The 13863-nt window shown below is 44.2% G+C and overlaps 1 protein-coding gene and 1 non-coding gene across 2 annotated transcripts in view; both read right to left on the bottom strand.

The window, feature by feature from the left end:
* Window positions 1-13863, bottom strand: part of LOC126176231 (zinc finger protein 423 homolog) — a 268751-nt gene that overhangs the window by 202462 nt on the left and 52426 nt on the right. The window lies entirely within an intron of this gene.
* Trnak-uuu (transfer RNA lysine (anticodon UUU)) lies at window positions 3908-3982 on the bottom strand. The gene has a single exon. It is a non-coding gene; the product is annotated as a tRNA-Lys (tRNA).

Raw genomic sequence — 13863 nt, 5'->3', positions numbered from 1 at the left:
CCGACTTAACCCCATGCGATTTCTTTCTGTGGGGTTATGTGAAAGATTCAGTGTTTAAACCTGCTCTACCAAGAAACGTGCCAGAACTGCGAGCTCGCATCAACGATGCTTTCGAACTCATTGATGGGGACATGCTGCGCCCAGTGGGGGAGGAACTTTATTATCGGCTTGATGTCTGTCGAATCACTAAAAGGGCACATATCGAACATTTGTGAATGCCTAAAAAAACTTGTTGAGTTTTTGTATGTGTGTGCAAAGTATTTTGAAAATATCTCAAATAATAAAGTTATTGTAGAGCTGTGAAATCGCTTCAATCATTTGTAATAACCGTGTACTAAGAGAAGGCTCGATTCCGTCTTTTCTGCTCCTAGTCAATGAAACCAATCGTATTCTTGCCAGACAATAAAACCCCCAAAGTTGTTCGGTAGATGCTGGCGTCGCGAAATAGGCGTATCCTCCACTCCCGCCCAGAGCACACGGGATCATCCCGTAGTGTAATGAACGATGTTTTGGTAGCCGTGTCCCTTTTTGCCGCGGGGCGTCGTTATTAATATTCCGCGTGTATTGATCGCGAGATGGCCTGGCCGGAGAGCTGTCCCAGGAGGGCGCGGGTTCCCGTGGGAAGCGGGCGGCCGCAGTTCTTGCAGCGGCGGCAGCCGGGAGCGCGCAGAGAACAGAGGTCCCTGAACCCCGCCGCGTCCAGCCGGACAGCGCAGCGCCACCGTACAGACGGACGCCAGCGCTCGCACACGCACACTCCCGTGCACATGTTCGATCCTGCCACAAGAATGATTCGCTGTATCAGCGCACTGCAGTAGCGCAGTGTAGTTTTTTACTTTATTCGATGTCGCATTAAGAACGTCGCTATCTGGGCTATTGTAAATAATTTTACGACACCTGAAGATCATCAGACGATCGAAATCGATAGTCAATAACGATTTATATCATCGTGACAGGTGAGCTTCCTAGCAATTAATATTGATTTCAGCAGGAAGAGAAACTAAAGGACGTTCCCAAAACACACGCACGCGCGCGCTCACACACGCACACACTGGTATCCCCACGTTCACTATAGAATATAAGGTATGCACGTGGTGTGTGCACATTATCAAGTTCCGACACAGACGTCACAGCCGACCCTGCCACCGGTCAAAAAATGTTTCAAACGGCTCTGAGCACTATGGGACTCAACATCTATGGTCATCAGTCCCCTAGAACTTAGAACTGCTTAAACCTAACTAACCGAAGGACATCACACACATCTATGCCCGAGGCAGGATTCGAACCTGCGACCGTAGCGGTCGCGCGGTTCCAGACTGTAGCGCCTAGAACCGCTCGGCCACCCCGGCCGGCGCCACCGGTCAGTAGCCAGCCACTGCCACAAAGCTTGTGACAGTTGTGCGGAGATGGAATGCGCTGAAAGTTGATGTAGTTGTTTGCCTTCACTCTCACAAGCAAACTGTCACGTTCCAACCTTAGTCCGCCGCTCGTGGTCTCGCGGTAGCGTTCTCGCTTCCCGAGAACGGTGTCCCGGGTTCGATTCCCGGCGGGGTCAGGGATTTTCACCTGCCTCGAGATGACTGGGTGTTTGTGTTGTCCTCATCATTTCATCATCATCCAGGAAAGTGGCGAAATTGGACTGAGCAAAGATTGGGTAATTGTACGGGCGCTGATAACCACGCAGTTGTGCGCCCCACAAACCAAACATCATCATCATCACGTTCCAACCTAACCTAGAACTTGGGCTAAGCTACAGAACAGTCTTTCACCACAACCAGGTTTCTTGCTTTCATATTTGTTGGATTCAACTCAAAGCCGAATTGCTACATTCCAACCTAAACTAGCTCTTGTCTGAAGATGGTTAAATAGCATCAGACTGGAAAAGGAAAAATAAATGATCATAAAACACTTCTAAGACCGCCTACCAAAATCCGTCTAACCCAGCAAGAGGCCTAGGTTCTCCAGCGATGTCTGTCCACAGAAGTGTCGCTCCGCACAAGCGTTTCAAACCCCAGCCATAATCCTATGCTTTTAAGTGAATATTACTTTGTTTACGAGAGTGTGAGTTCTTATCGGTGACTGGCGACGATTTAGCTGCGTATTGACGGGTTCTGCGACTGTTCTGAATTGTTTCCAGTGAAAAATAATGTTTTTTGTGCTGTCGCGAGTCCTACTACTATCGCAGACCACGAAAAAAGTTTGGAATCATGTTTAACGTACTTCCTAGAAAGAACGATATGGAACAAAAATGGGTAAACGTCTGTAATCGCACCAGTTCGTTTTTAGTTACTAATGCTTGTGTGTTGCTCATAGAGTTAAACGTAAACACCTAGAATTAGTCATGTGTATGGCAACCTAGGTGAGCACACAAAGTTTTCAGAAAAGAGCAGGCTGCAAACGATAAGTGTATCTTTAATCAAGCCAACGGTTTATAGAATTTGCATCGAAAATGGAAAGATAATTTCAACGATTCCACAATAATTTCACAGTAATTTAAAAAGTTTTTGAAAGATTAAAGGACAATATAAATGCGAAAAATCCAGGAATGGGGGACGTTCCGGTAATGTATAATAGGCGGTCAAAAAGATCCCGTTTCGGGGCGTTGCTGCCGCGTATTTGCAACGTAGTTCGACTCCGATGCGGGTGCGTAAGCATCGACATGTAGGCAACGGACCAATTTGTGCGCGGTAAATGCGGAAACGTGAACTACGACAAATTTATTATCAAATGCGTCCAAACAGGACCAACGTGCTGCTATTCTTTTCTTGGCTGCCGAAGGACAAAACCGGTAGACATCGTCTGAGAATTCGGAATGAGACATCCAAAGGAGAACGAGAAGTCCGGGAAAACTGTGTAAGGGGTACTGCTGCTTCATGACAATGCACGTCCCTATCGCAAATGTCGTAATGCGGACGTTTCGCCAGTGTTTTACCAAGGGCTATCTTCAGTATAGTGCGTCTGGTGAGATGTTTGTCTCCATGTTCACGGAAACCTTTTCATCACCCCTAATACTTTGAATGGCCCGGCACCCTCATCAGAATGAATGGTGCCAACAGGAAAAAAAGCCCCAATAATAAGCGATGTGGGAGTGAACAAAGACAAACTGAAGAAATTGAAGAAAGCAGTTCCACAACTTTCAGAATAACGAAAAGAAAATAGTTTCTTTCAGTTAAAGATTTTAATGTTTATATAAATACCTTGAAACATAAAAAAATAAGTTTTACTGTTTTTAGGAGTTTAGAGTGACACTATTGGGGATATGTCCGTACTACAGTGTAAGCGTGTGCCCTCACCAAAAACAATTATCCCCTCTAAGATGATGAAAAAGGCTTTATACTAGCATTTCACAGCCGTAGAAAAAAAGTAGCCTGGATGAATGTCAGAAAACAAAAATTATTTAGATATTTCGTAGACAAAAAACTTTTCACTAAAGACAAATTTGTTTACTTAACTACTGAAGAGAGTCTCAACAATAGAGGAATACTAGTACCATATAGTGGCAGCCACCGACAAATACCCTCTCCCCTTCCCCTCTCTACCTCTACCTTTTCGCAGCTGCAACGCTATGCGAAGCTGCGACCCCGCACGAGTCTACGCCCTCGAGCCTTCGTAGGAAATGCAGGGTCAATGCAAGCCAGTAGCTGTCTGTACGCCATCCGCCTGTCCGCTGGTGGACGCCCGCCTACACACAAGATCGATACGCCTCCTCACTTGCCATCTTTTTCTCTCACCCTTACCAGCAAACTGACATGCGAGGTCAGGGGACGCTGCGAATACTAGCATTTGCCGAGGAATGTCGCCGGGATAGTTACGCATTTTCTATAATTATACTGAAATGATAATTAAATTGACACCCTTGCTGCAAACAGGCGTTGATATACTTCATTGGGGACATGTTGAAAATGTGTGCCCCGACCGGGACTCGAACCCGGGATCTCCTGCTTAAATGGCAGACGCTCTATCCATCTAAGCCACCGAGGGCACAGAGGATAGTGCGCCTTGCATGCCCGCCGTGAGACCCACATTCCCAACATGTCCACACACTACATTCGTAGTGCGCCTAATAGATGTTTGCCCATCACGAATGTAGTGGTGTGGACGTGTTGGGAATTTGGGTCTCACGGGGAGCATGCAACGGGTAAGTCCCTGCAGGCGCACTATCCTCTGTGCCCTCCGTGGCTCAGATGGATAGAGCGTCTGCCATGAAGCAGCAGATCCCGGGTTCGAGTCCCGGTCGGGGCACGCATTTTCAACATGTCCCCAATGAAGTATATCAACGCCTGTTTGCAGCTAGGGTGTCCATTTAATTATCATTTCATTCTAGCGAAGCTGCATGGTCATCAACGGTAACTGTTTTTTTTGGGAACAGATACTACCTTCATATATATAATTATACTCTTGTGGATCACAACATTATGACCAGTGCCCAACGCTGAATGTTGCCTGGTGACGTTGACGCGGCATGCAAAGATTGTAAGCAGAGCTGAAACGAATGGGGAATCGTTCCAACGACTATACGGGCCGCAAATGGGGAAATCCACTGACTCGACGTCGACGAAGGGCAATTTGCTATGGACCGACGACTCGAAAAAGGGGGAAGCTGGTCGGCCGTTCTCTAACACTTGTGAGCATCTACGAGGAATGCTTGAAGCACGATGGAACCACGAGTGGGTGACAAGCTCTTGGCGTCAACGTCTAATCTCACAACGAGGTGGTCAGTGGCTAGCCTGATCTGTAAATCAGGACAGACAGCGGTCTGTGGCAGATCTGACAACAGAATAAAATACTAGTGCAGGAACAAGTACAATGCCAAAAACACAAAGAAAAAACATGTGCAACTCGGCAAAAGTTTGTGAGGGAAGCACACAACACACTGGCTATAGCAAGAAACGTAGGATGACTTGGACTCCAAGACGTCAGTAGACAGGCGTCCGTTTTGTACATGAAAAAACCTGCTACACTCCTAAATAAAGATCGAAACAATATCGTAGCGAAACTATTGACAGTAGTCCGTCCCGCAAGTACGAAAGCGCACATCAATGTCAGAAAAGTGCATATTAAGCTAAAGCATATCAAAAAATTTTACGTAGGCGAAACAACATCACAAAAAAGTCATTTAACGACAAGAGTGGCATAAGTGAAATATTCCCAAAAACTTTTCTAACACACACTTCTTTGCAGGATTTAGCTAAAATTATTCTATCAGCATACTCGTAGATACGAGTCTAAGTGCAATGAAATGCTTGGAGTGTGTACTTATCTTGTTAGTTTCGACGATTTTTCTCCACCAATTCAGTATTAATTTGGGCGCATAATATTAATTGCTTCATCGCAGAAGTCCAAGGAGTCAATACAAAAAGCCGATGATATTAGATAATTTACTCCTAACACTTAGTTTGCATTTGGTGTTATGTTTATATTGTTCCACAACATCCGCACAATGCGCAGCACAAAGAAACTGACTTTACAGATAATGTACTCGAACTAACTGAAAACAACTGCGAATCTACTGACACACATCGGCTCTTAGGCTCACTGCTTGTATAGTTTCTTAACTATTCAATATAGAGTTCAAGAATGTCACATTAATTGAGTTACAGTTACAATCGTCTGTTTCATAAGAAATTATAGTTACAATTTTGAAGATAATTAATAACTGATTATAACAAATGTGACTTCTAAAATTGCTTTTCAAATTTAGTATCTAAATTCTACTTGAGAAATATTTTGGAGTGCTTTACAAAATGTGGAAATATATTTTGAGGTTGGAATCTCGTTTTGACCAAACGCTCGAAATAGTAGTTTTTTATGACAAAGTTCTAGGTCTCGAAATTACAGAACTAGTTACAAGGAATCTGATTTGAGATTTTATCTAAACATGGTCTCACGAGAGCGAACGTAAATTTCAGTGTATCTGTTCGCCAGAAATCTACTCAAAACATTTCCACGTTTTATGAAATAATCAAATTTTGACAGTTAATTTCCCATTTAAAGACTGAACTGATTTTAACATTAACATTTCTACGAAATTATTTTCTGATAGTCACAGAAATGAAATATTTTTCCTCAAAAATTCGTAAAATTTATGATTGCTATAAGTTTTTCCACCAATTAAAGATTCCTGTTAATGGTGTTTAACTGAGATGTAGTTGAGCAAATACGTTTCGCATACAATACAGTGCACTAAAAGTTGTATTTTAGTATTTGCTGTACAGTGAAATGTGTATCGTATAATATGTAAAAGCGTATACTCCGTATAAAGCTCTCCATAGTATGTCCCATAACACACTGAAACTCAGTACTGGTCAAGCACTTGGTAAACGCTGGAGAGAGATGTTAGTCATAATGTTGTCTCAACTTTATGTGCAGTCACCAACAACCCAGTTACCTAGAAACGAAAAATTGTATCGCATAACAACGACAAACATCGGTAAATCTTTGAAAAGTAGGTTAATAGCTACATTTCTCCATTGATTCATTTGTAGTGGACACAGACAACTGGAAAAGGGTAGGATTACTCAAAGGAATTGTGGTACCAAGCGATACTACAGAGACGCTACTGCGGTCAGAGACATTATTTTACGGAACTAGTCACGACGCTCCCCGAGAAAGGCGGAAACTACTTAATCAACTGATGCGTCCGTGACACTCGACTTCCAAGCGCACAGGAAGATGTTAGTTTCACAACAAAAAGAAAACCAAATGGCAAGCTTAAAACAAAATTGGGTAGTACATTGGAAACTGCTTTTGAGAAAGACGATATGGGATAATGAATAGTGAATGAAGGACAAACCAACTTTCATGGATAAACATTTTACGTATTTGTTAAGAAGAAATCTTTTAATTTTCATATTCCATTATAATCATGAAGTAATAAGGGTGCAAGTGAGTCTACGGTTCGCAAGCAGAAAGGTCTGGTTTCATATCCCACCTGCTCCAATTTGTATTCCCAAACATACCGCGTTCTATCTTTTATGAATTGTAATTACACAAATACGTAATTAATAAAACCATGCAGTATAAAAAGAAAGTGTCCTCTATAAATGATATAAAATCATTGTACGAGTCTGCGATTAGAGTATTATCACTACTCAATATAACTTACGTCTTAATTGTTTATATTTTTCATTTTTCTAAATTTTAGACCTTTACGCAAATCGGCCACAGTCATCATCAGAACCACATAGTCTATGGTACACGTTTACGTGACCGAACTGACAAGATACAGTGTAACGAGATTTTAAACGTGATTTTGATCACGGCTCTGACCGAAACGCGTTAAGATTTAGATTTTAAAAAGAAAACATAATCAGTCTATGAACTCCCTCACACATACATCCCGCGAAATAACAATAGGGAAAGTAGAGAAATTAGAGCTAATACGGAATTCCATTCGCGAATGGAACAGGGAAAAGAGAAATGGCAGTGGTATTAAAGGTACCCTCTGCCACACGCCGCGGATTTAGCAGGGTGATCCTAAAGTGATGCCCCTTAGGACAAAGTCTACATTGGTGATTCAGTAGGACGATGAGGTTGCGGCGGCGCGGTTCTTTCCGTCCCTTTACGACGGACCTGCATCTACCTGTGAACACTGTCTCAGCAGATCAGTAGGAAAGCCAAGTGAAACCTACTGTACTTCGACGTGAACCAGGTTGCAATGTAAGTCACTAATCTACGTTTCGGGAGAAAGTTTTCACACAAATGAAAGGTTGGAAATTTTGTCCTCAATTAATATATTCTGAAACTTAGGTGAACAAGTATCACTGCCAAGACCATGCTAGTCTTTACTCACTCACAATCCCTTTCACTCACGTTAGCAAGTTTATGGTGTTGAATTTCCCGAAAACGTAATAGCTACAAAAATACGGATTGTTTTTGATTGAGAATGCTCGCCAAATATTAAGTCTGTCGGTACCACATGCAGTCACAGTTTTTAGCCACCGACCTGCTCAGTACGCAACCCGGAATATAAGTGTTTTCTCATCACAAAATTCACTTAAAAATTCCGAAATTTCTACACACCCATCGGAATAATTATGCCGTCACTTTACCACACTTTTGATGTATGTAACACTGCCAGATCCGGCAACTTATCATTTCCATCGGAACTACTACTACACACGTCCGAACTGTTTCATGGCTAGGCTCCGACTCCCTAGAATACTCTGTCTTCTCTACCAGCAGAGAAAGGCGTGCGAAGAATATTGCTTTACCATTGGTCAGTTTACTCAACAGCCAATAGCAAAACAGCATTCCCCCACGTCAATCCGCGGTTTTATCAATAATCAATCGCAAAATAGTAAACCTAAAGACTGCACTTTTAACCGACGTAATCATCTAATATGCTGAAGTTTTGTTTATGCATGAAGTTACTTACTATTGTTATTTATACCTGAATTAACTTTCCCTTTACCATAAACTTACTTTACAAATCTATTCTACAAAAATCCCCTTTGTCCATATCCATACTACTACGAAATGTTCCCACACTAAATCCCACTACATAACTCGTTAAACAATTATCTTCATATTAACCTTAAACCACACTCACGCATCATTCATTCATACTGCTAAAACACATTTATTACATTTTACATACACAAAAAGACACAATAAAACGTTATGAAAATACTAAAACAGTTTATGAAAAACATTCTATTACTTTAGTGCACTATAGTGGGCACAATCGAAACTAAAATCACAGTCCCCCTATCCAATATTGTCCTCTATCGGCTGATACATAAACTACGTGCGCGTCCAGTCTCGCGTCGCCCTCTATCACTATCCAGCTCTGAGACACATCTCCCACTTAACCGCCTACAAGGCAGGATCGTTATACGGCGCTACGCCTCAAGGTATTTAGGAATATGACAGGGACGATCACTCGAAGCAAAAAAGTCTCTTAAACATGGGCTCTAAAATGCACACCTTAATAGCTATGAGCGCTTGTTCAGTATATGAGATGTGTTTCACAGCACTGAAGGTGAGGAAGTGCTCATAGCTCTTAAGATATGCATTTTAGAGCCGATGTTTACTAGACTTTTTGCTTAGCGATTTGTCGTTCCTGTTATACCTCTGAATACGACTTTGTTGTACGGTCCATGATTTTTGAATCATCCAGAACATGTAGAAGTAGAGAAAGTACCAGGCTGGAAGGCTCCGAGCTCTTCCCGTGGCTCTGTCCACTGTGTAAGGTAAGACGCCGCTAAGTGTGACACGGCCCTTCTGATTGTTCTTGTTTTGTTTCTGGCCTTCAGGTGCCTGCACAATGAGCAGGTCAAGGCCCAGAGCAGGTGCTTCTCTGACGCTCGGCCGCAGCTGCGCCGAACGTTGCTTGCCCGTCAACTGTCCTTTGAGTCCCGCAAGTGACAAACGGAGCGCCCGTGTTTAGCACGCGTCATCCACTGGCGGCGGGCCAGCATTCCGCCGGTGTGCGGATCAGAGGCCGCGCCGGACGCTATATGCGGCGCGTCCTCAGCTGCGGACAGTCATATCCGCGCTATTTCGGACAACTCGAGCGCAACCGCAGCAGCGGACTCCTCACCGAGAGCCCACTTCAAGTGGTAACTTTGAAAGTTCGTGTTTTTTGGAGGTTTTCGTATTATCGGCCTTACACCGTCGTACAAGACTATTTCTCCGTCCATTGTTTCGTCTTCCAGTGCTGGAGACACCATCGGAGGCGTTGACGACTCTGAAAGCTGTTACAATTGTAAAGAAGCTCGGAAAACCGAATTGTTTACACGTATCCACGGAACGGTCGGCTCGTGACATCGGACCGCTGTCTCAGATCACGGATTCGGGCCGACGTATGTTGTCGAGGTTTTAGTGGGGAAATGTTGGCGACGTTTCTTTTATTTAATATTAAGCCCCACAAAGTCTAATTTCAATCCTCCTACTTTTGTGTTAAATTGTTGCGTGTTTTTGAATTCCTATGCGCCTCTGTACACTGAGGCAACGAAGGTCGTGGTATAGCGATATGCACATATACAGATGGAGGTAGTATCGTGTACACTGGCAGAGCTGTAATTTGTACAAATGTGATTCACGTGAAAAGGTTTCCAACATGATTATGGCCGCACGACGGGAAGACTTTTAACGTGGAATGGTAGTTCGAGCTAGACGCATGGGACATAACGTTTTGAAGATCGTTAGATGGTTCAAATGGCTCTAAGCACTATGGGACTTAACATCTGAGGTCATTAGTTCATAGAACGTAGAACTACTTAAACCTAACTAACCTAAGGACATCACACACATCCATGACCAAGGCAGGATTCGTACCTGCGACCGTATAAGTCGCGCGAAAATCGTCAGAGAATTCAATATTACGACATCCGCAGAGTCAGATGAGCCGAGAATACCAAATTTCAGGCATTACCTCTCACCGCAGACACCGCAGTGTCAGTACTAATAGACAAGCAACACTGCGTAAAATAACCGCCGTAATAAATGTGCGACGTACGACGAACGTATCCGTTAGGACAGTGCGGCGAAATTTTTGCGTTAATGGGCTGTGGCAGCAGACGACCGACGCGAATTCCTTTGTTAACAGCACGACATCGCCTGTAGCACCGTCGTGGGCTCGTTAGCGTATCGGTTGGACCCTAGACAACTGGACCACGGTGCCTGGTCGGATGAGTCCCGATTTCAGATGGTAAGAGCTGATGGTAGGGTTCGAGTGTGGCGCAGACCTCATGAAACTATCGCCCAAGCTGTCAACAAGGCACTGTAGCCTCGCGGTCTGAGGCGCACTGCAACGGTCGCGCGGCTCTCCCCGTCTGAGGTTCGAGTCCTCCCTCGGGCATGGGAGTGTGTTGTCCTTCGTGTAATTTAGTTCACGTTAGATTAAATAGTGTGTAAGCCTAGGGACCGATGACCTCAGCAGTTTGGCTTCCGAATCAAATTTGTTTTTTTTTTAACTCTGTCTTTTGCAAAACATGAAGCATTTCTTCATCTATATACTCAAAAATATTTCGACATCTATTTGTTATCTTCTGTAGGTCTACATTTATTTCTGTAAATAAAAGTAGTTCCAGGTGAGCAATCAAAACAAAATGAACAAAATGCTTATGTTATAGTTTTTAGGCCTAAAATAGGGCCGGCCGCTGTGGCCGAGCGGTTCTAGGCGGTTCAGTCTGGAACCGCGCTGCTGCTACGGTCGCAGGTTCGAATCCTGCCTCGGGTATGCAAGTGTGTGATTTCCTTAGGTTGGTTAGGTTTACGCAGTTCTAAGTCTAGGGGACTGATGACTTCAGATGTTAAGTCGCATAGTGCTTAGAGCAAATTGGACCTAAAATAGGAAAACATCCATGAACTTTTATGATTTTTACATAAATAAATCTAGATCGACAGAAGGTGACACACAGTTGATATGATACCAGCGCAGACTCCGCTGCACAGTGAAAATCTCATTCTGGAAACATCCCCCACGCTGTGGCTAGTTCTGCAAGGTTCGCAGGAGAGCTGCTGTAAAGTTTGGAAGGTAGGAGACGAGATACTGGCAGAAGTAAAGCTGTGAGGACGGGGCGTGAGTCGTGATTGGGTAGCGCAGATGGTAGAGCACTTGCCTGGGAAAGGCAAAGGTCCCGAGTTTGAGTCTCGGTCCGGCACAGAGTTTTAATCTGCCAGGAAGTTTCAGTATTCAGTGAGTCGCACTAATGCCCTACATGTTGTCTCCTTTACATGTGACACACACTTTCCGAAAATTCTCCCCACGAAACGAAGTCTACGATTCGCCTTCTCTACCACAATCCTCACATGCTCGTTTCATTTCATATTACTCTGCAAAGTTAAGCCTAGATATTCAAAAGACATAACTGTTTCAAGCAGGATGCTACTAACATACGAATTTGTCTTTCCTACTCATCCGTATTAACTTTCATTTTTCTTCATTTAGGGCTAGCTGCCATTCATCACACCAACTAGAAATTCCGTCTAAGTCATCTTGGCCGGCCGGGGTGGCCGAGACGTTCCAGGCGCTACAGCCTCAGGTTCGAATCCTGTCTCGGGCATGGATGTGTGTGATGTCCTTAGGTTAGTTAGGTTTAATTAGTTCTAAGTTCAACGGGACTGATGACCTCCGAAGTTAAGTCCCATAGTGCTCAGAGCCATTTGAACCATCTTGTATCCTCCTGCAGTCACTTAAAGTTCGACACCTTAACGTACATCAGCAAACAACCGCAGATTTCTGCCCACCCTGTCCGCCAAATCATTTATGTATATAGAGAATAACAGTGCTCCTATCACACTTCCGTGGAGCACTCCTGCCCATACACTTGTCTCTGAAAAACATTCGCCGCCCAGGACAACATACTGGGTTCTATTACTGTGGTGTCACCGCCAGACACCCCGCTTGGTAGGTGGTAGCGTTTAAATCGGCCGCGGTCCGTTAGTATACGTCGGACCCGCGTGTCCCCACTATCAATGATTGCAGACCGAGCGCCGCCACATGTCAGGTCTAGTCTAGAGAGACTCCCTAGCACTCGCCCAGTTGTACAGCCGACTTTGCTAGCCATGGTTCACTGTCTACATACGCTCTCATTTGCCGAGACGACGGTTTAGCATAGCATTCAGGTACGTCATTTGCTACGACCTAGGAAGGCACCATATTCAGTTACTATTCTGAACAGATAATACCGTCAAGAGCGAAGTTCATCATTAATGGATAAAGTTAAGTATCAAACTAATTACGTCCGCTTTCTGAATTCTAATTGCTTGTCATGTTCCAGACCTCACGTCAGTATAGTCCTTCCCTCCTCACGCCAGCCTGCGTGAGCTAAAACGCGTGCATTTCGGCCTCCTCTCGTAACACGATGTTGGCTCTTCTGCCAACACAACAATTACTTCAGAAGTCTTCAGGCCAGTAACATCTCGGAACCTATTCTATATTCTCGCACCTTCGTTAACAATCTGCAGTGGGGCACCGTGTCAAGCGCTTTTCGGAAATCTAAAAATATGGAATCTGCCTATTGCCTTTCATCCATAGTTCGCCGTATATCACGTGAGAAAATAATAAACTGAGTTTCGCGCTAGCGATGCTTTCTAAAACCATGCTGTTACGTGGAAATAAAGCTGTCGGTCTCAAGAAATATTATATTCGAACTGAGAATAGTTCAAGAATTCTGCAACAAACTTTTGTTAAGGATACTGGCCTGTAATTTTGCGGGTCCATTCATTTACCCTTCATATATACAAGAGTCACCTACATTTTATTCAATTGCTTGCGATTTTGCGCTGGGCAAGATATGCGCGATAAATGCAAGCTAAATAAGGAACCAATGCCGTACAGTACTCTTCGCAAAAACGAATTGGGACTCCATCCGGGCCGGCCGGGGTGGCCGAGCGGTTCTAGGCGCTAGTCTGGAACCGCGCCACCTCTACGGTCGCAGGTTCGAATCTTGCCTCGGGCACGGATGTATGTAATGTCCTTAGGTTAGTTAGGTTTAAGTAGTTCTAGGGGATTGATGATCTCAGAAGTTAAGTCCCATAGTGCTCAGAGCCATTTGAACCAAGCCACTTCATCCGGACGTATGGCCTGGACGTGTGCCGTGAGACTAACTGTTGACACATTGAACTTTGGTAAACACGGCACGAAAAGCTACTTAAGTTGCCGTTTGCGAACATGTAACCATAGCACCTGACCTTAATACAAACATTTTTTTACAATCACGTGGAAGTGTCTAGATCGTTTTGAATAACCCTGTACAATGACGGGTTTTCTTCCTATTCGTGTGCATTTCTGAGAAGATACAGCAGAAGGTGTACGTGGTGGACGGCGGCGAGGTGGTCGGCGCAGCTGCAGAGCGTGTGTGGCAGCCGCGGCTGCAGCTGGAGCTGGAGCTGGAGCTGGAGCCAGTGTCCGCC

This window comes from Schistocerca cancellata, chromosome 3, assembly GCF_023864275.1.
Source record: "Schistocerca cancellata isolate TAMUIC-IGC-003103 chromosome 3, iqSchCanc2.1, whole genome shotgun sequence".
NCBI classification, from domain to species: domain Eukaryota; kingdom Metazoa; phylum Arthropoda; class Insecta; order Orthoptera; family Acrididae; genus Schistocerca; species Schistocerca cancellata.
This window is presented reverse-complemented; position numbering and strand designations above follow the sequence as displayed.